The 20,647-nt window shown below is 37.0% G+C and overlaps 1 protein-coding gene across 1 annotated transcript in view; it reads left to right on the top strand.

Moving 5' to 3' along the window:
• PIK3R1 (phosphoinositide-3-kinase regulatory subunit 1) overlaps window positions 1-20,647 on the top strand; it is a 562,158-nt gene that overhangs the window by 147,281 nt on the left and 394,230 nt on the right. Inside the window, exon 4 of the mRNA XM_072958567.1 lies at window positions 14,475-14,581. The gene's annotated coding sequence lies outside the window, so the exon portion shown is untranslated. The remainder of the gene's footprint in view (window positions 1-14,474; window positions 14,582-20,647) is intronic.

The following is a 20,647-nucleotide window of genomic DNA, read 5'->3' as shown; positions in this document are numbered from 1 at the left end:
TTATTCCATTCATTCTTTGTTCTCTTTTTCCTTTTTCTCCTTTCTTTTTTGGATCAACTGAGTACTTTTTTTTTATGATTCCATTTTTATCCTCTTTGTTGGCTTACTCTCTTTTTGTTTTGTTCCTCTAGTGGTTGCTTTAGAGTTTATACTATACATTGTTAACTTATCACAGTCTATCTTTAAGTGATACTATGTTACTTCATGTACACTTCAAGAAGTTTATGATAGTACATACACCTCATTGCTTCTCAGCCTTTTGGCTAAGATCAAGTGTAATACAATAGTATACTTCAAATTCCTTGGTATTATTTTGCATTTTAATATCCTTTATCTGTTATAAACCCTGTTATACATCATTATTTTTGTGTAAACTGTCAATTATCTATTGAAGTTATTTAGACCACAAGAAAATAATCGTATATACTTACATTGTTTCCATTCTCTGCTCTTCATTTATATCTGTAGATCCATATTACCAGGAAAAAATAACATTTTCCTTTTGCCTGGAGAATTTCCTTTCACACTTCTTGGGGCATGTTTCTGCTAGTGATAAAAGTTTTTCAGCTCTTGTATGATTGAAGAAGTCTTCTTTTGCCTCTGTTGTTTGAAAGATGCTTTCCTGGGGCATAGAATTTTAGATGGACATTTTTTTTTCTTCTGGATATTGACCACTATCTTTTTCCATTATTTCTTATTAAAAAAAAAAAAAAGAAAAAGAACAAAAACCCTGCTGTGTTCCTTTTCTTTATTCCTCTTTACATAGCATGTCTATTTTCTCTGGTTGCTTTCAAGATTATCTCTTTATCACTGTTTTGAGCAATTTTATTATGATGTGGTTTAGTGTAGTTTGTGTGTGTGTGTGTGTGCTGCATTTTGTGTAGCTTCTTAGATCTATGGGTTTATAGTTTTCATCAAATTTGGAAAGAAATTTACCATTATTTCTTCAAATATTTTTTCTGTCACCCCCCTCTCTTTCAGGAATTCCAATTAGACTTATATTAGGCTCCTTGAAGTTGTTCCACAGCTCATGGATATTCTTTTCATTTTTTTCCCATTATTTTCTCTCACTTGTGCTTAGTTTTGAACAGTTTCCATTGCTCTATCATCAAGTTCACTGTTATACTGCCACGACTAATCTGAAGTTTATCCCATGTAGTTACTTTTTCATTCTAGACATTCCAGTTTTTACCTTCAAAAATTTGATCTGTGCCTTTTTTTTATTTCCATGTCTCTGCTTTTTGAACATATAGAATATAGTTATGGTAACTGAAAGTCTTTGCCTGCTAATTCTAACGTCTGTGTCAGTTATGGGTTGGTTTTGATAGAGTTTTTTCTCCTGATGAATTATGTTTTTTCTTCTTTTTTCCGTACCTGATAATTTTTTATTGGATGTTAGGGATTGTGAATTTTTACCTTTCTAGCTATTTGATACCTTTATATTTAGAAAAAAATATTCTTGTGTTTTATGCTGGGACTAGTTATTTGGAAGCTTTTTCATATTTTCAGATCTGTCTTTAAGATTTGTTCTGTAGTGCCAGAGCCATGTTTAGTTTAGAGCTAATTATTCTCTACCACTGAGGCAAGACTGTTCTTGGTACTCTCCCAAGTCCATGTGACTTACAGTTTTCCACTCTGTTAAGAACAGAGACTTCCGGACTCTGTGTAAGCAATGGGTACTGGTCCCTCTGATTCTGGCAGTGATTCTTTGCCCAGTCTCAGTTACTTTCATCACATGTATGTGCTGATCAGTAGTGTGCTGAACTCAAGGGTCGATCCTGTGCAGTTTTCTGGAGTTCTCTTTGTGACTCTTTCTTTCTGAATGTTGCCTAATGAATTCCAGCTGCATTGGTGTCCCTAGTACTCAGCTCTGTCTCTTCAACTCAGGGATTCTGCTGGACTACACCTGGTTTTTCCTTCCTGCTCCATGGCCAGGAAACTTTCTCAAGGTTGTAAGCTTGGGCAGCCAGAGGTGTCACCTTATTTGTTTCTCATATCTCAGGGATTACATTCTTCATTGTCTAATATCCAGTGTCTTGGAAACCAATGCTTCATATATTTTGTCTACTTTTTTATTTGTGTGAGGCAAGAGGGAAAATCCAGTCCCCTAAGCTCCATTTTGCCCAGAAATGGAAGTCCTAGCATAGTATTTAATTCAGGTTTGTCTCCATTTCCAGAGAGGAAAATTAAGGCTTTGAGAGAGTAGATAGCTTGATCAACATCACGCATCTGGCAAGAGCTATAACCAGGATTTGGAATCAGGTAGTCTGAATTCAGAGCCTTTGTGTCACTTCACTGCTTTACATGACTCTAATTCCTCAATATTTAAAATCTAGGGATGATATAGAGATTACAGTGGAGACTTAACTGCAACATATTTTTAATCAGAGGACCTCATTTTTCTAACCACCCCAGTTACCAGAGCATTTACTGTAGGTCTTTGAGTGACTTTTCAATATGGGGACCCCCTGCAGGATTTCATGACTTTAACTAATTTTCATAAATGTTACTCTACAATGCATGATACCCTTTCGTAACTGTCCTTTTAAAAATAAATAATCCACTCTGCCTGTATAAAAAGCACTGTTCCATCAAATCATTTCACACTTCTCTTTGCCTTTCCAATGTACAATGAGTGAATGTGACCGGAGGAAATTGACCATCTGCAGTGTAACACATGGCTCCTTTTTCTATGGTGACTGAAAGACCACAGCTCTCTCTCTGGATTTCAGAGAAAACAATGCTTCTGTGCATACATTCAGAATCATGTGCACAAGCATATTTGTTGCACACTAATCTTGATCTTGTAGCCTCTGGCATGAAAGGCAAAAGTGAAGTTTCACTGAAAAGTCTCACTTCTTCTTGTTAACCCTGGGGTTTGATTGTTTTCCTGAAATCTATAAAGGTTTACATTTTTCCTGAAAATCCTAGCATTGTATTTAACTCATGTTTATTCAAAAGTTTGAACACCTTTAGGAGTCTTTCTGATGGATACTTTATATAATCTATTATTAATAACATGGCTGAGTTAAATTGAAGTGGTGAGTAAATCAGTGGCCTTTCTCCTTTGATTATTAACTTGGGGGGCTTTAGTATCTGTGAGAAATGAGCAACATTTAGGAGAAGCACAAATTGGGGATGTAAGAGCATAGAGGCCATTCATATCTAGTAGAGTTGTGAACTCTCAACATATTTATGAGGTTACTGTAGATGTGATCTCTTTTTTAAAATGCACTATTAAAGGCATTCCTTATTCATATGAAAAGAATTGAATATGTATTGCAAAGTATGTGGAGGAGGAACTGAAACCCAGTTTGGAAAATGACTGAATTAGGCTCCTTTTTTGCTATGTGACTTCTCAAACATCTTAATTTATATCTGCAAACAGAGGCTCGCTGTTTAGGGAATCTGCCTGTAAAGCTATTTCATCTCATTGACAAGTTAGAAATTTCTTCTTGGTTTGGATTAATTGTGTGTTCTTTTATTCTGTACATTGCCATCATTTTGAGAGACACTGAGCTCTTCTGGATGCATTGATAAGAAGGATTCACTGTAGTAATTTCCTAAAAGAGAAATACATGTACTGCTAGACTTTCAGGGATTGAGAAGATAAATAACTCAATTTGGAATTCAGTGGAGTAAACCCAGTGGCTCCCATCAGTACTAGGGATCATTCCTCAGAGCAGTGACATGCTGCATATGACTTGAGATAGCTCTGTGTGCTGAATTAATTCCAGGGATATGAATACATAGGTCAGTGAACACATAGAAACATTTTTGGTTCTAAAAATAATCATGGTATCTTTCACTTGCATGTGGCGTTATAAATTTGAAAACATAAGCGTACATTCCTAAAGGAGTTTACAGTCCAGCTGGGGAAACAAAACAAAAATATAAAGAAAATTAAATGCTTATCTAGAGTAGTTGAAGGAAACTTAAGTGGGAGACAAACGTTGCTGGGTAAGCAGAAGTAAGGAGAGATGTTCTTACAAATAATAAGACACAGGGTGGGCAAAGACAAAGATTGGGAATAAGGAAAGCATACTTGAGAGGAAGTGAGCTGTTAAAGAATCCTGTCGGGGAGAGCTGGGAAATAAAGTACTATCAGATGATGAATGGCCTGGAAAGCCAAACAGAAGAATTTATAACTACTGCCAAGAATAACAGAAAGCCACTGTAGATTTTTGAGCAAATGATAGCTATAAGTACAGTTTTTATGCTGAGCCTAACAGTGATGTGCAAGGTGAGTGACGGAGAAGATAAAGTGAGAGGGACCAGCTTGAGTCTAGTGGAGTCATTCAAGTTTGGAGGGACTCTGAAGGAAGAAATAAGGAGGCTCGAATGTCCCACCTTTCACAGTTCTCCAGAGCCCCAAATGGGCAATTTCAGAAATGGGCATGAGTAATGGAGAACAGAGGTGTATACCTGCCCAGTTCTCTAGTGTCATCTTATGTAGATGGTCAGCTGCTCTGCCTCTCAGGATGCCATCTCTATAATTAACTGAACTTTCCCCAGGGAGGGATAGAGTATGGCATGGGGTTAAGTGCATGAAGATTAGAACATTGGCACTTTTTTTCCCCTTCTGAAAAGAGAATGAAATTTTTAAAAGGTAAACTAGAAAAAATCATGACAAACTGAATGAAAACGAATTTTATGGGAAGGGAAGAAAAGTAATGGGGAGTCAGAAAGGAAATATAATGTAAAAGAGGAAAGAAGAGAGAGGCCAAAATTAGACCACCCAGCTCCTCATGGTTTGAATTTCCTGGTCTAAGATCCAGTTCCTAAGTGATATCTCTGATATTCCTGAAGAATGGCAGAATCATAGAGTTTAGAAACCTCTCCCTCCTCTTGAGTTTTTATAAAACTAATGCCTGAAGAAGTGAAGTAGCTTGCTTAAAATTAAGATGGCTAATGAATATTGTAGGCAGGGCAAGAACATAGGTTTGTAACTCTTGCTTCAGGTCTCTAGTCCAGCCCCACACTTCCTTTCCTAGAAAGGATTTGGAGAAGTATTCCATACGGTGTTATGGCCTGCCTATTTTCAACAACCACTTTTTGGTCACTCAGTTAGGCTGCCTTGGACCATCTTTCTTCCAGATGTGAAGGATGCAGTAATAGAGACTACAAAAGAAAATTGCCATAGTAATAGGAAAAAAAGAAATGAAGAAAAAGAATGAGAAATAGAAACTAAAAATAAAAGTATTACTAAAGCAATCTTGAAAAAGAAGAGCAACGTTGGAGCTCTCATGCTTCCTGGTTTCAAACTTGTTACAAAGCTACAGTGATCAAAACAGTGTGGTACATGAGTAAAGACAGACGTGTACGCTAACAGAATAGAGGGCCCAGAAACAAACCCTCACGTAAGGCCAAATGATCTCTGACAGGGTGGTTAAGACCATTTGAGGGGGAAATGACAGTTTCTTCAACAAATGGTATTGGGAAAACTGGATATTCATGTGTAAAGAATGAAGGTGGACCTGTATCTTATACCATTTACAAAAATTAACTCAAAATTAATCAAGTACTTAAACGTAAGACATAAACTATAAAATCCTTAGAAGAAAACATAGGGGAAATATTCATGACATTGGATTTAGCAAGGATTTCTTGGATATGACACAAAAAGCACAGGCAACAAAAGTGAAAAACAAAAATCAGACTACATCAAAATTAAAAACTGCATTAAAGGACAAAACTCAACAGAGCAAAAGGACAACCTAGGAAATAAAGAAATATCTGCAAATCATTTAACTAAATAAGGTGCTAATATTCACAATTTATTTTTTTTATAAAACCTCCTACAATTCAACAATGATAATAGTAAAACAAGTAACCTAGTTAGAAAATGGGGAAAAGATTGAATAGACATTTCTGCAAAGATACACAGATGGCCAAAAGCACATGGAAAGATGTTTACGACTAATCATTAGGGAAATGTAAATCAAAACCACTATGAGATACTACCTTGTACCCACTAGAATGACTACTATGTAAAAAACAAACAAACAAACCAGAAAATAACAAGTGTTAGTGAAAATGTGTAGAAATTGAACTCTTGTGCATTGCTAGTGGGATTATAAAATTGTAAAGCTGCTATGGAGACAGTATGGCAGTTTCTCAAAAAATTAAAAATTAAATTGTCATGTGACTCAGCAGTTCCACTTCTGGGTATATCCAAAAGAACTGAAGCCGGATCTCAAAGAGGTATCTGTACACCTGTGTTCATAGCAGCACTATTCACAATAGCCAAGAGGTAGAAGCACTCCAAGTGCTTATGGACAGATAATGGATAAACAAAATGTGGTATGCATTTACAATGGAATATTATTCATCATTCATCAAAAGTAAGGAAATTTTGGCACATGCTCCAACATGGATGAATCTTGAGGACATTATGCTAAGTGATATACGCCAGTTATGGAAAAACAAATACTGCAAAATTCCACTTGTACAAAGCATTAGAGTAGTTGAATTCATAGAAAGAGAACACAGAATGGAGGCTGTCAGAAGCTAGAGGAAAGGGAAAGTGGGAATTGTTATTTAATGGATATAGAGTTTCAGTTTTGCAGGATGAGCAATTCTGAAAATTGATTGCACAACAATGTGAATATACCTACCAGTACTGAACTGTACATTTAGAAACGATTAAGATGGTAAACTGTTAAGAGTTTTTGCCACAATTAAAAATAAAATTAAAACAAGAAAAGCATTCAGTGTCATCATCTATTCATGTCTTTTAAACTCTCTTCCCTGAAATGTTTATGTAATTAATGTACCTAATAACATTTAAATGAACAGATTTGTTGATAAAAACATAAATCTGACCTATTCATGAATAGATAAACATATGACTCATTTGCAAACATATGATATAAATATCTACCTCATTTTTCTATTAATTTATTTTTCTAATTAGATTTTTATTTAAAATATTTAAATTGGTTTAAAGCAAAAAGCTTAAATACATATATAGAAATAATGTGATTTCAATAATTATAACTAACATATATTATTATTTAGATATCAAAGTATATTCAGGACAGTTTTTAAAGAATATAAACATTTTACAAAGTTATGAACTGAAAATAGAATTAAGATTATTTATAATTAGGAAAAGTTATTAGAGAGTTGAATTTTCTGCATAATTTAAAAATCACTGCTATTTAAAAGGATCCTTTGGACTGAATAATCCATATTCATAGTCTACATTGATCAAATCCATTGGATTGAATAATTGTATAATTGATTCTTTACCTTAACTTTGCAGCCGGGACTGAGTTTAAACCTCTCACATGAAGCAAATCAATTTGAGAATTCCAATTTTTGTTTATTATCCGCCTTGTTGCAATGAGCAACTATCTGACCACAGTTAAATGATTTATCTCTCTATTTCTTTATATCCCTTCCTGCTGAACAAGGATTCTATCATGTACCAAGAATAAAGACACTTTTCTTAAGATATGGAGACATAATTGTTAATTTGCGGAATCTGTGTGCATGAGACAAAGGCTGCCCTGTAACACTTCCCTTATTCTCTAACCCCATCTCATTAGTAACATCCCTTCAAAGCATGATATAAAGGAGAAAAGAAAAAATTAACTTTCAGGAGTAATTATTTTCCAACTGCCTCTTGAAAAGTGTATGGGAGGCATTGTCTAACATGGTGCTAGCCTGTTGCCTCCATGTATAAAGTGAACCTGGATTCATTTGTTCAAAACACAGAAGTTGCTTAGCCAGGACCAAGGTAGTACAAAAGAAAGAGAATAGGGTTTGCATTTTCAAGAAACTTGCTGTCTAGAGATGAAGAAAGAACAAAATTTACATGTAAATATATAGTTATATATATATATACACACACACATATTCTTCAATGTATATAAATAGGTTTTTGTATATTTATATATTATTTCTATTAATTAGGAGATACTATATATACAAATGCACATGTTATAAAATATTAATTGGTATATATATATATATATATATATACATACACACACACACCCTTTTTTCCAAGGATATTATTTTCAATCTTCACAAGTTAATAATTTCACTTAAAATAGGGGCATTCTTTTTTAACTCTGATAAGATTATTCTAAATTTACCTGAAAGTGAAAAGAAACATTCACAAATAACTAAAAAAATTTTTTGAAAAGCATTGAAATTTAAGTGGAGACATGTCCTGTTAGCTGCTTCAGAACCAAGCCTGTATCTTAATTTTTAATTTAAGAATTTTCCAAAATTGATGTCAGACACAAAACTGTAGATCTAGGAAGCTCACAGAACACCAAAGAGAATAAATGCCAAAAAACAAAACAAAACAAAAACCAAAAACCACTACATCTACGCATCTCATATTCAACCTACAGTATATTAAAGATAAAGGGGAAATCTTGAAAGAAGTCAGAGGGAGGATTAAAAACACCTTACTTGAATAAACAACAAAGATAAAAATTACATCTACTTCTACCCAGAAACCCTGTAAGCAAAAAGAGATAGAGTAAAATATTTTAAGTGTTGAGAGAAAACAAACAAAAAACCCCACCAACCTAGAATTCTCTATCCTGAGAAATTGTCCTTCCATAGTGAAGGAGAAATAACGCCTTTTTCAGAAAAATTAAAATTGAGCCACATGATAGAAACCCACTCCCTACAGCAGGGGCCGCAGTTCCCTGTGAAGGCTTCTCTTCTGCTTATATGTCACTTATCCAGTAATATAGCAAGTGCACCTGGAAAACCTTCCCTGGAAGCAGGAGCAACCCATCGACACCCATTTAACTAAACGGCTCTAAAGAGGGAAATAAAATGATAAGTTAAAGCAATATTCAACAGATTATGGCCACCAAGTTTGGGGTGTTGTTCAGAGTTGTGTAGTGGGAAGTACACACACACACACCACACACAAAATTGTTTGTGTCACGTTGTGATGGAAAGTCCCTGATACAGAACCAGGAAGTTGTTTGGGGGAAACAACTGACCTAAGCAGTGCCAGGCCTTCTTGCTATTTCCTGTTAACCATTCTGTCCCTTTGCCTTAATCTTTGCTGACCCCTGCTACTTCTTTAAGTGTACAGTGGACAACATTGTCAGTTCTCCCAACTTTCAGCCAAAATTTTACATCACTTTTGTACATCTTAGTGCAGGTAATCAGACAAGGCATTCATCGGTCACAGCAAGAATGGACTGAGTATCTCTCCAATGCTTGTACTAAAGTGTGGAACAGCACGCTTTGCAGATGGGAAACTTGAGGCAGGGGCAGAAGTCTTTCCATGGGCCCCTGAAATCACAGCTTGGCCCAGTCCTGATAATCAGTGCTTAGGTGTCTGTAAGGCAGTGAATAGCTTCTCTCTATTTGGGGCAGATTTCCCTAAAGAAGTTCCAGGTTTCTGAAAAGGACCAGGCTGTGGCTTTCCAGTGCTGTTTGTTCTTTGTTAGACTGAATCACCCATGACTATGTCCATGACAAACAGGTCCTAGACCCAACTTCAGGTGTAGACTCCCAGCCTTCTGGAGCACCTTATTTCTGTGAATAAAAAATTACAAGATGAAAATCAGCAGTCTCAAGACTGCCTCTCTAATAGCCTGACTAAAACAACTTAATCCTACAGTGCTCCTCACAGCTGTGTCTTTGGTCATGGAAGCTGAATTTGGGCCCCACGTAGAAAAGTGTCAGTATTTATTTGTTGGTAGTGGTGATATCTTGTTTGTTTTGTTTTGCTAGTAAAGTGTCTTTTAAAGAAAAAAAATCAACAAGGAAAGGGTGGGATACATAAAAGTGAAGATGGTGATGATGGTAATAATGAGGCGGAGGAGGAGGAAGAGGAGATAGCTAACCAGTATCAGGTAGTACTCTCTATTCTTTGCATGTTATAACTCAGAATAGTTCACTTAACAAATATATGAAGTTGTAAATGTTATCATCTTTAATTTACAAGTGAGGAAATGAGGTAACAAGAGACAGGTTCATAGTGCACAGTTCACAGTGTACATATATATAGCTAGTAGGATGTATGCTTAAAAATTAGTCTCTCACCCACATTATTTTTCTGAAATAAATTCTAAGAAATTTGAACAGTTAAACACACCAATTGAAATTAGAAAAGGACCTGGAGGAGAATTTTTTAAAAATATTTATGGCATGTCTGATTATGTGATATAAGACATTTTCTAGGCATAAATACAGAAGAAATCACAAACATATCTAAACAGCTATGTTTAACTTCTAATTGTCTAAAAGCATATATCCAATTAAGAAGCAATTTTTTTAAAAGCCAGAAATATTCCTAATGGGTAATACCCTCAGTATGTAAAATGTTTATAAGTCAACAAGAAAAAACAGTAATAACCTGAAAGATAAATGGTCAAAGAATAGGGATAATTCACAAAGGGAAAAACAAACATTACCAGTGCTATATAAAAAGTAATAATAACAGGTATTATTTAGTTATTACTCTGGGCTGGAGACTGTGCTAAATATTTTAATTATCTTATTAAATCTCAAAAAAAGAAAAAACTGCCATGCATGCCCAAGATCACACAGCTAGTACACAGCAAGACTGGGAATCTAAGCCTGATCACAACTCTAAGCTCATTGTTTAAACATAAAGCCGTATTCCAGGGATGTGCTGGTGTTGGCTCATTCCCACTTGCTATAGTCCACTGAATATAACTCTTCCCAATTCCATATTCAATTATGTCCTGTTGGTAGCTTGAAATAGGCTGTGGTGGGAGTATTTACACCACAGAAATTAGCATATGCTACAATGAGTCCCCCGAAGCTAATTATTAAATAGTTACTGATCTACTGTTTACTGTCTTCCTAAAACATCCTGGAATCAGTTCAGATTTAAGGGCCTGAACACAGGAGATTTATGAAAGCACAAGTAATACTGCTGAACTGTTTTCCCAGATGTCAACCTCATTGCTCAAAGAAATGTGAACTAAAATGAGAGTTAGATACCATATTTGCCTACAAATTAGTAAATATTAGAAGAGAAAAATAGTAAAATAAATTGAGAGGTCAAAGGCACGTAAATTAGTTCAACCTTTCTAGAAAAGTATTTTGAACTATATATCAAGATTCTTCGAGAAGTTCATATATTTCAATCTCATAATTCCACTCCTGAAAACCTAGGGGGAAATAATCAGTGTTGTATACAGTAAAATGTGCATTAGGATGTTCATTTCAACATTGTTTAGAGTAAAAACTTGAAATCTCCCTAAATAGGATGTATAGTAGGGCAATAGTTAAATAATATATGTGACAATCACATGATGAAATTAATAGAATATTAAAAATTGTTTTCAAGTTTAAAAACATTGTGAAACTATATAAAAAATTCATACATTATTCAAAATATATATATACATATTTCTATACATATATAATGTACACATTATTCAGATTTATAGTCAGGTCTTGTTTATATACCTCAGTAAAGTTTAGCATTTTTCTTCATACAAATCTTGCATATATTTGATAAATGTGTCTGTGTGTATATAATGTATGTATATATAATACATACATCTATAATGCATTTATATATACTGATACTATGTTTTTAAAATTAAACAAATGGGAATATGCATCATGCTTACTGAATTGAAGACTGAATATTATAAAAATGCCAGTTCTTTAACTGTTAATTTATGTTTCATGAAATATAAACATAAAAAGAAATATCATGTACAGCTCCAGTAGAATTACTCTTCTTTGAACTTGGTTAAATGATTCTACAGTTCATCTGTAAAATCATGTGGGACTGTGAATGATCTTCTCATTTAGGAGTTTTACTTTCCAAATTTTATATGATGAGCACATATCGATTCTACATCTAAAAAATACTTATAATAATAGTATAAATGCTTAATACGTATTTAATAAGTACATAATGAGGTTTTTAGAATATGTATAGCCTTTTTATATACATGGATCTTGTGATGAGGAATAATGTATATTATAATTATAATTAAGTGTCACTGATCCGAAAGGGAGAGATTTTTCTGTTAAAGGATCTGGGGACACAGGAAAGATGCTATTATCTGTATTTCAGGTGAACATTTGTGCACACACTATAATCAGGGTTATAATCTGTTCACTTGAAATCAAGATGGTGACCCTGCTGCTCTCTCAAGAGTCCTTTTATATCTCTCATTACTGGAAGCTGACTGGAAACATCACACATTCATTAAGGCTTCATAGCTCCCCTCTTCCAGAAATTATTGTCTTGGGTGTCTCACTTTGTACTCCCTTAGGGAAAGTGCTGCTTTCAGCTTTAGGAGGTTAAAAATAAAACGCCTGATAATAAATCATCAGAGCATTTCCAAATTCTGAAAGTGGTGACAGTGGCCTTAGGATTCCTGTCTAGATTAGTTTATTTTCCCCTAGAATAAACATTGAAACCAAATGTAAGTTTTGCAATAGAGGTAACATTGTATACAGGAAATAGCATGGAATTTGAAATCCCAAGACCTGGTTTGAGTCACATTCTCCCCTCTGCCTAATTGAGTGGTGGAGAACAAGCCAGTTAACTATACATTTTCCACACATCATTCACTGTTTCATTCAATCAACCAGTATTTATTGCCCTACTATGTATCAAGCACTGTCTTGGCACTAGAAATCAGTAAAGGAGAGAGGAAAGGCTCATGCCTATATAGATCCTGCATTTTAATTGCAGACACAGACAACAAGATCAAAATGACTAAATAAGGATTCATATGTTTTAAAGATAGTTAAAAGTGCTTGCAGAGAAATTAGCCAGGGTAGACGATAGATTGTATAGGGATGGAGAGGTGTGGATTGGAGAAGGAGGTTGATGTGATGGTCAGGGAAAGCCTTTCTGAAGTTATGATATTTAAACAGAAACCAAACCTGAGGAAGTTAGCCCTGGGAAGACAAGGATGGGAGCCTGGAGATGAGAAGCCTAATTGTAAAAGCTCGGGGCTGAGGGGAGACCATCAAGGCCAGTGGAGCTAGAGTGAGTGAGCAAAAGGGGGAGCTGGTAGGAGATGAGATCCAAGCGGTCACATTGGCCTTACCTCCAGAGCCATCACAGAGATGAAACAATGTGTGAGCACAGCCACAGGGTACCCAATGACTCACGCTACAAAGGTGAGCAGATACCAAGGAAATAGATCCCTGGTGTCCTTGTCCTTGTCCGTAGCCACACACTTTGACCAAGTAGTAGAAGTCATGTGTTTGGACAAAAGGGAATTTGGCCACCGAGATTTTCCTTGGGAGGACTTGACTGTACCAGTCTATTTGGGGCTCAGAAGAGGCGATATTGTGTTCTATAAAAGGTGTTCACTTCCTGTGCAGAAGCCATCTGGGTTAGCAGCTGGCCAGGACCCACAGCTGGTCCTTTCATGCAGTAGGCATTTGGCACATGAGTGTGAACATCTGCCATTCACACTTGGGATGTCATGTACAAGAACAACTACCTGATAACACAAGAAATTGCCAGAGAAGCTTTCGTAATGCAAGGAATAGTACAAAGAAAGTTTCATTTCTAAATGTATGTAGCGCTGCATGGGCAATACATCATTGTCCCTTTACCATGCCCTTTCCCTCTGGGCTCAACTGCATGTCTTGCATCCGATGTCATTTCTCATCTGCTTAACACTGTGAGAGGTATGATCACTAGAAAATGATGTGGGAAACCAGGCTCAGTCATAATCACTCTTTCCCACAGTCGAAAAGGGAGTAGGACTCACTCTGTTTAGCCTTTGACAACATAATGCAGGGTTGTCAGACTTGCCTCTCTTCCCAGACCATCACCTCCCTCCTGCTACTCTGCTATTAGTCTCGACCTCGTTGCTCTTTCTGCTGTCACTGCTCCTTTGCCTCCCTCTTTCTGTGGCCCCAGCTCACACTATACTTTCCTGGGGCCAATTCTCTGCCCAGAAGTGTGGGAAGAGGAGGGAAAGGCTGCTCAGTGTCTCGGTGTAGAAATACCTGCTTTTCCGCAGGCCTCCAGGCACCACAGTCCAAGAACACAGACTCTTTCATAAGCTTTGGGCTCACAAAGTGCACAAGTTTGAATGGGCTTGAAAGCTTTTCAGATATGCTTTCCCATTGTTAATCTGCACATTCATCTGCACATCTGGCTTGGAAAATCTCAAGCCACAAGATCAGCTCTTCTTAGGGTGACTGGTTTGCCACTGTAATAAAGCCAAATGCGAACATGGGAGAAGAGGTTGTGAGAGGCAACTCCTCTTTCCACTGGCTGCCCTTTGGGCAGGAGTTCTTCATTATGGAGATTTGTTGAGTTTCAGTTGCTTAGATGACACTTAAATTGGTCTCTCAATAAAGTGGGAGATGAAATGTTAGTCACCATCCCTCGACACTTCCAGCACATATTGCCTAGTACAGGTAACTGAACATAAAAGAAAGCCAGCCTCTCCAGTAGCCACTCATCTGGGCAAAGCCTTAGTGCTGAGCCAGAAATTAAAAGTGCCAATTCAATCTTCCAGGTCCCACCGATCTTCCTGGATTGGAAATAGCTGCCACACTGCAGGCCACTAGGTGTTGGTTGCCAGTTGGAAAAGTCATCAAAAAGCTTTCTTGAAATGGTGCTTAGGTAAGTCATTTGGATATTACTTTCAGCTCTGTCTGTTCTTCATACTGAGTTGATGCATTGGTTTCCCAAGGGCTGGCTCGTAAACCCACTAGATCTTGCTTTAATCATGAACGTAATTGGCTTTGTTTGTACTTTAGAAAATTACACTCCCTGAGTCCACGATTGTTTTTTACAGGTGAAATCTGATAAAAACAATTTGTTAGAGTAGAATGAAAGGTCAGAGATAGATAATATTCTAGCAAGGCCTGTGCTTCCTGGAGGACAGGAGCAGAAGGGTCCAGGTTTTGGGCTACCAGTGAGGGCTTCCCCACGTGTTCATTGATTATGTGAGTTCCTTCTCTAGGAATTTTTTTGTGTGTCAACAGCTTGTGGCTACACTCTTCTCTCACTCATTCTGCCACTATGTTAATACTTCCCTGAAATTTCAGTCTCTTGTTTGATGGTGAGACCACTAGGAGCACAAGCTTTGACTTTATAGATGTAGAGGCTTCCAACCTCAGTCCTTTTAGACACTTCCCCTTGTCCAAGTCATTCTAACAAACATTTACCAAAAGTCAGCTGATATTAGCTGTGAGACTATAAAGGTAAGTTCTGGTCCCTGCTGTAAGTGGGTCTTAGGATCTAGAAGAAGAGAGACACTTAGCAGATAGTTTTAATAATTTCAGTATAACATGTTAAATACTGAACTAGAAGTCTGCCCCCTGTGCTATGAGAATACAGAGAAGGGTGCCCACAGCACAGCCTGGAGGTTCAGGAAAGACTTCCTATGACAGATTATAACTAAACTGTGTCTCAAAAGATAAGCAACATTAAGATAATTGGGAATGGTGTTCCAAATAAAGGGACAAGTAGAAGCCAAGGCAGAAAGTCATAAAAATAGCACAGAGTCTACAAGAAATCATAATCAGTTGATAATATTTAAGCATTAAGTATGAGTCAAGAAATAACAAATAATGAAATTTTAGGTAGGTGCCAAGCACCACAGGCCTTGTAGGCCAGGCAGAGGAACCTGAATTCTATTGATGACATGTAGCCTTTGGATGTATTTAAATGGGGAATGATGTCAGATTCAATTTTAGATAGATAATTTTTTGAAAGATTTTGAAGTATAGATCCAAGGGGATAATACTGAAGACTGGGAGACGAGTTATGAGGCTACTGGGTCCAGTCTGGAGCTGATGGGTGGGGATAAAGAGAGAGGATAAAGCTGAGAGATTCTGGATGTGGTAAGGATTGACTGGGTTTTGGGAGGTAAGGACGAATAAGTTGGGGTTAACTTACGTCTCTCCATGGTGATGGGCTGGATAATGGAACTATCAATTGGATGAAGCATTAGAGCTGAATGAGGATGTTTACAGGTATAATTACCATGTAAGTGGCAGTGGAACACAGTGATTCCACGGTGCCAAAATCATAGATGCTGTATCTACTAGTGATTTGCAGGACTGATATTAGAGATTTCAAGGGTAGGATTTTTAAGGTGCAGAAGCAGCTCAACCTGGAGCTGGGATAAACCTTCTGGAAAGAAAAAAAGAAAAGTGAAAATATCCAAAGAAAATTCTCTGATTTGGAAATGTCATTAGTGATGTTCTCCCCTTGACCCCCAACCCTTGACATTTTGTAGTCACTGTATCATTAGAAATGTGTTTCCTATAAGTCCACATTTCCACTGACAATACCACAAAAATGGATTCTTAAAGCATACCTCTCCTGTTTCCAATTTTTTCTGTGCAGTATCATGGAAAACTGGCCAGAATTAAATTTCCTTTCCACTCTGATTCTATCAGTGACCATATATATATATCTCTATAAAAGCATACCTCGTTTTATTGCACTTCACTTTATGTGCCTCGCAGATACTGAGATTTTTACAAACTGAAGGTTTGTGGCAACCCTGCATGGAGCAAGCATGCCTGTATATATCTTTGTACATATGTACACCTATATGTATATACATGCAAGCATTTGTATGTACACATATTTCACTTAAGAATTAGAACTTACAAATTTTTGTGACTATAATAAAAAGCATTTGCATTTGCTTGTTCACGGAGATGAAAGCTCATTGGCTGTAGCCTTTTACCTCTTTCGTTCTCTTCCTTCCTAACTTCAGTTTTCCTTTGAAGATTTAAGTCATTTTATTTGAACACAAAAAGCATGTTTGACAAATAAATATTGAAGCTTACTGCCAGGGGTATGATTAGACAGGTGGCTGAACTACAATAGTTACATTTAAGTCAAAACTGCCCTTTGGACGAGGATTATCAACTGAAAATACAGTATAAGCCATATATACAATCTTAAATTTTCTAGTAGTCATGTTTGAAAAAATAAAAAGAAAGCAGTAAAACGATTTTAACAATATATTTCATTTAGCCCAATGTATCCAAAATATTATCATCTTCACCTTTAATCAATATAAAGGTTATATAAATGACACTTTGTTTTCATAGGAAGTGTTCAGAATCTGGTGTGTGTTTTACACTTAGAGCACATCTCAATTCAAATAACAAATTTTCACCTGAAACCCATGATCAGTATGGGTTATGCTGTACATCAGAAATTAGTAAAAAATTGTAAACTGACTATTTTTTAATTAAAAAAATCAATTGATGGACTTCAAAGATAATAAATATATACATGCATGCATACATACATACATACATACATAAAATTTAAAAATTACATTCATGTATCCAAATTGTTGCAATCACCCTTAAAATGTCCTTAGTTGTTCTTTCTGCACTTAGAATGTTCATGGCCACGTGTGGCTTTTGTGTTGGACAGAACAGCTGTAGAACTTTACCTTTCCTCTCATTCAAATCTCCGAATGCTGTAACTGAACTTGAAGCCACTGAACATTTCTGAAAGATATTTATGAAAGTTTTTAAGATCACTCAAGCCTTTAAGTTCTCACCTGTAAGTTGTAGTTAATGGAGCTTTTAACCTATCTCAGTCAGGCTTCTGAGGGACTTATAGGGAAGATTAAAGATCTTAAGATGGCGAAATAACAGAAAACAGAAGCATTTGATCAAGAAGATATCTGGTAGGTGTCCTGTAAAATAAATTTGTGTCAGTTTTAAAACATGAACTGTTTCATTAAGTCTTTTTATAGTATGAAGGTAGTCTTGAAGGTAAGTAAAACTTTATGGTAGGTTTTGTTGTTGTTCAGTTGGTTGGCTGGTTGTTTGGTTGTTTTATTTTGTGTCCAAATATATGATCTTAGAAAATTCACAAATTATCATCTATACTAAAAAAAATGCTCCAGTATGAACCTTGTGACCCTCAGAAGTTAAGAATTCTTATTAGTATGGTGAATCTAGCCTAAAGTTAAAGCTAGCTGATCACCTCTGTACAACACACACGCACGCACGCACACACGCACGCAAACATATACTTCCAGACGTGTGAGGCTTCAGAGCAAAAAACTTCCCTAACAAAGGCCAGCAGATGTGTTTAGACCCTATTGTTTCATCAGAGCTTAGCAGTCAGAGGAATTGTTTTGTTCCATCAAATATGTTTAATTTTTGGCAAAGGTGAAGGGGTGAGAGGCCGAGAAGCAAGGAGTCATTGCTTCCTTCTCCTTCTTTCTCAGTGAACTCCAGTGGGATGAGCCTGGCAAGAGTGGAGCCTGAACACCCTTGGACTGTGAGCCAATGTGTGGGGTCTGGAATGGAAGGGAAGAAAGAGGAGGTGATGGGCGGGTGATTCCAGGATCCCACAGGCACCTCTTGCCCTACCCCTCTTCCTCCTCCATTGTTGGTGCTCAAGGTTCGCCTCTGATCAGTGATTATTGAACAGATCTCTTGTCTTAGGCATCTTATGACACATCCTAAGAAACCCTGGGCTTTCATTTCTTTAATTTTTTGAAATGTTTCAGACTAGCTCTCAGAGTTTGAGGTCCACTGTCCTATCTCCCCCTCCACTAATGCATCATTTTCTAACTTTTTTTTTTGTGAAAGTTTGAGCTCACATTGTGTTTGACATTAACATTTAGAGAAAGCCAAACATTTCAGCTTCTTGACTGTGGTTTTACTGGGTTTGAACACCAGTCAGTTAAACATTGTAATTTCTGGAATACCTGCTCTGTTTTCAGGCCTTGCTAGGAGCTTGGTGTCAAACATACTATATAAAACTCGAGTGAAGGGCAGAGGGGAACAAACTAGAAAATGCTAGACTATCTTCCATGCAAAAAGAGGGGTAATATAAATACTTGTATGGCCAGATACTTCTTTTTAGACAAATTAGTAAGACAGTGTACATAATTTGGTTTTTGCTCTCAAAAGTTGCACTGGTGGTCTGGCTATTTGCATTCTGATCCTGTTACACATTGAGTGGATATTTTATGAGAATAAAGCCAAGAATGAACAGAAATCACACAGAGAAAATCTTGCTGGCTCTTTGCTTTGGACCTCTTGACTGCTTCATCTGGGTCAAGGCTTCATTTAAAGACATTTAAGTAAATGAATCCACTAATTTATTTTTATCCCATTAGGAACATGGATGTGAGGTTCCATATCTCTTACTCATGGAGAATATTTTTCCATTAAATATCTAGCAACAACCCAAGTAAGGGACCCCACTGAAAATGCAGCATAGGCACAATTTGACATTTAAATCAGAGACTGATTTGAGTGGGAAGGTGGGGAGGTGGGGAGTGGCTGGCTTGAGCTGAAGGAAGAATAGGAGAGAAGGAGGAAGGCCCTCCTGTCTAGAGAAACCAGCCCCAGAGGAGAAACAGCCTCTGGGAGGGACATGCATCCATTTAACCCTCCTTCTCTCCAGTCATCTCTGCCACCGATGTCTAAATTCTCCTCTCTGTAGTCCTCACACCTCCTTCTGGTGTGAGACCCCTGTGAGAAGGTTATTTTACCTTGAGTGACTGACACAACAGCCCTCAGTGCTTTAAAGGGCCAGACACCTCTGTGGCAATTTAAGTGGCCATCTCTGGCTACCCAATCCACAGCCCTTTCCAGATAAGAAAAGATTACTGGTTGCTAACCAGGCCATCAGAGTAGGAGTAGAGTAAAAGAAAGAAAGCATTGAAGAGTTTGGGGGTGGGATTGACTTGTAAGATGTAACAATATGAAAAGGGAGAAAATCTTTTGTGATGGAGAATTGATATTGACTGGATTTCATCAGGATGTGATTTGCTGGTGAGAGAAGCAGACAGCTGGTGGGGAATAAATGATTTACTAGAGAACTGTGACCATGTGAGTCACCCCTGAAAGGCAGCATTGACTGCAAAATAGGGAGGCTAGGTGTGAATGTGGCTCCTTTCCCAGCGGTGTGATTCTGGGAAAATCGGCCCTCTCTGAGCATCAGTATCTTCATCCATAAAATAAGAACACTAGCTCAGATCATCTTTTACATTCCTTCAACTCTAAAATTTTTCTCTCCTTCTTACTTAAAACCTTGAGAGGAAGAGGTAGGAGACTGTTCACTAAAATCTAAAATAGAAGTCTTGAATTTTCACCAGTGGTCATTTATATGGTAGGGAGGGGCAAAGGGAAGTGTATCTGTAGTGAATTAGTTTTGTCGATGCAGTGATCACTGGGGGAAATAACCTTACCTACCATGGTCATTAAATAGAATAACAATATTGCCCTATATTTCAATCCATGTTACTCTTTGCAAAACAATCGCAAACCCACTGCCTTGTTTGACATTTACAATAATTAAGAGATAGGCAGGAAATTGCAAATCTACTACCTTGTTTGGTATTTACAGCAACTAAGAGACATGGGCAGGAAAATTATGCTTTTTACCAGTGACATTAAATTCAGAAAGTTTAAATGATTTTTTCAGAGTCACAGAGCTAGTTAGTGATGAGGCTGGAGCTAGATTTCGGGTCTACAGAACCCTGGGGTTGGACACTTTCTGATGCTTTTTGCATGATCTTCCCAGAAGTACCCAGAAACATGAGGAAGCTGCCTGCGTCGTCCCATCCCCAAATGATGTCAAAAGGAGATGCAGCTTCTCAGATTGGACTACACTTTTCTTTGGTTAACTCACAACTGTCTTTTGGTCAGGAGCCTCCAAAACAAGAGTGCAAACACCCTGGGA

The sequence above is a fragment of the Vicugna pacos genome, chromosome 3, assembly GCF_048564905.1.
Source record: "Vicugna pacos chromosome 3, VicPac4, whole genome shotgun sequence".
NCBI classification, from domain to species: domain Eukaryota; kingdom Metazoa; phylum Chordata; class Mammalia; order Artiodactyla; family Camelidae; genus Vicugna; species Vicugna pacos.
Note: the sequence above shows the minus strand (reverse complement) of the source record. Positions and strands in the feature narration are given on the sequence as shown.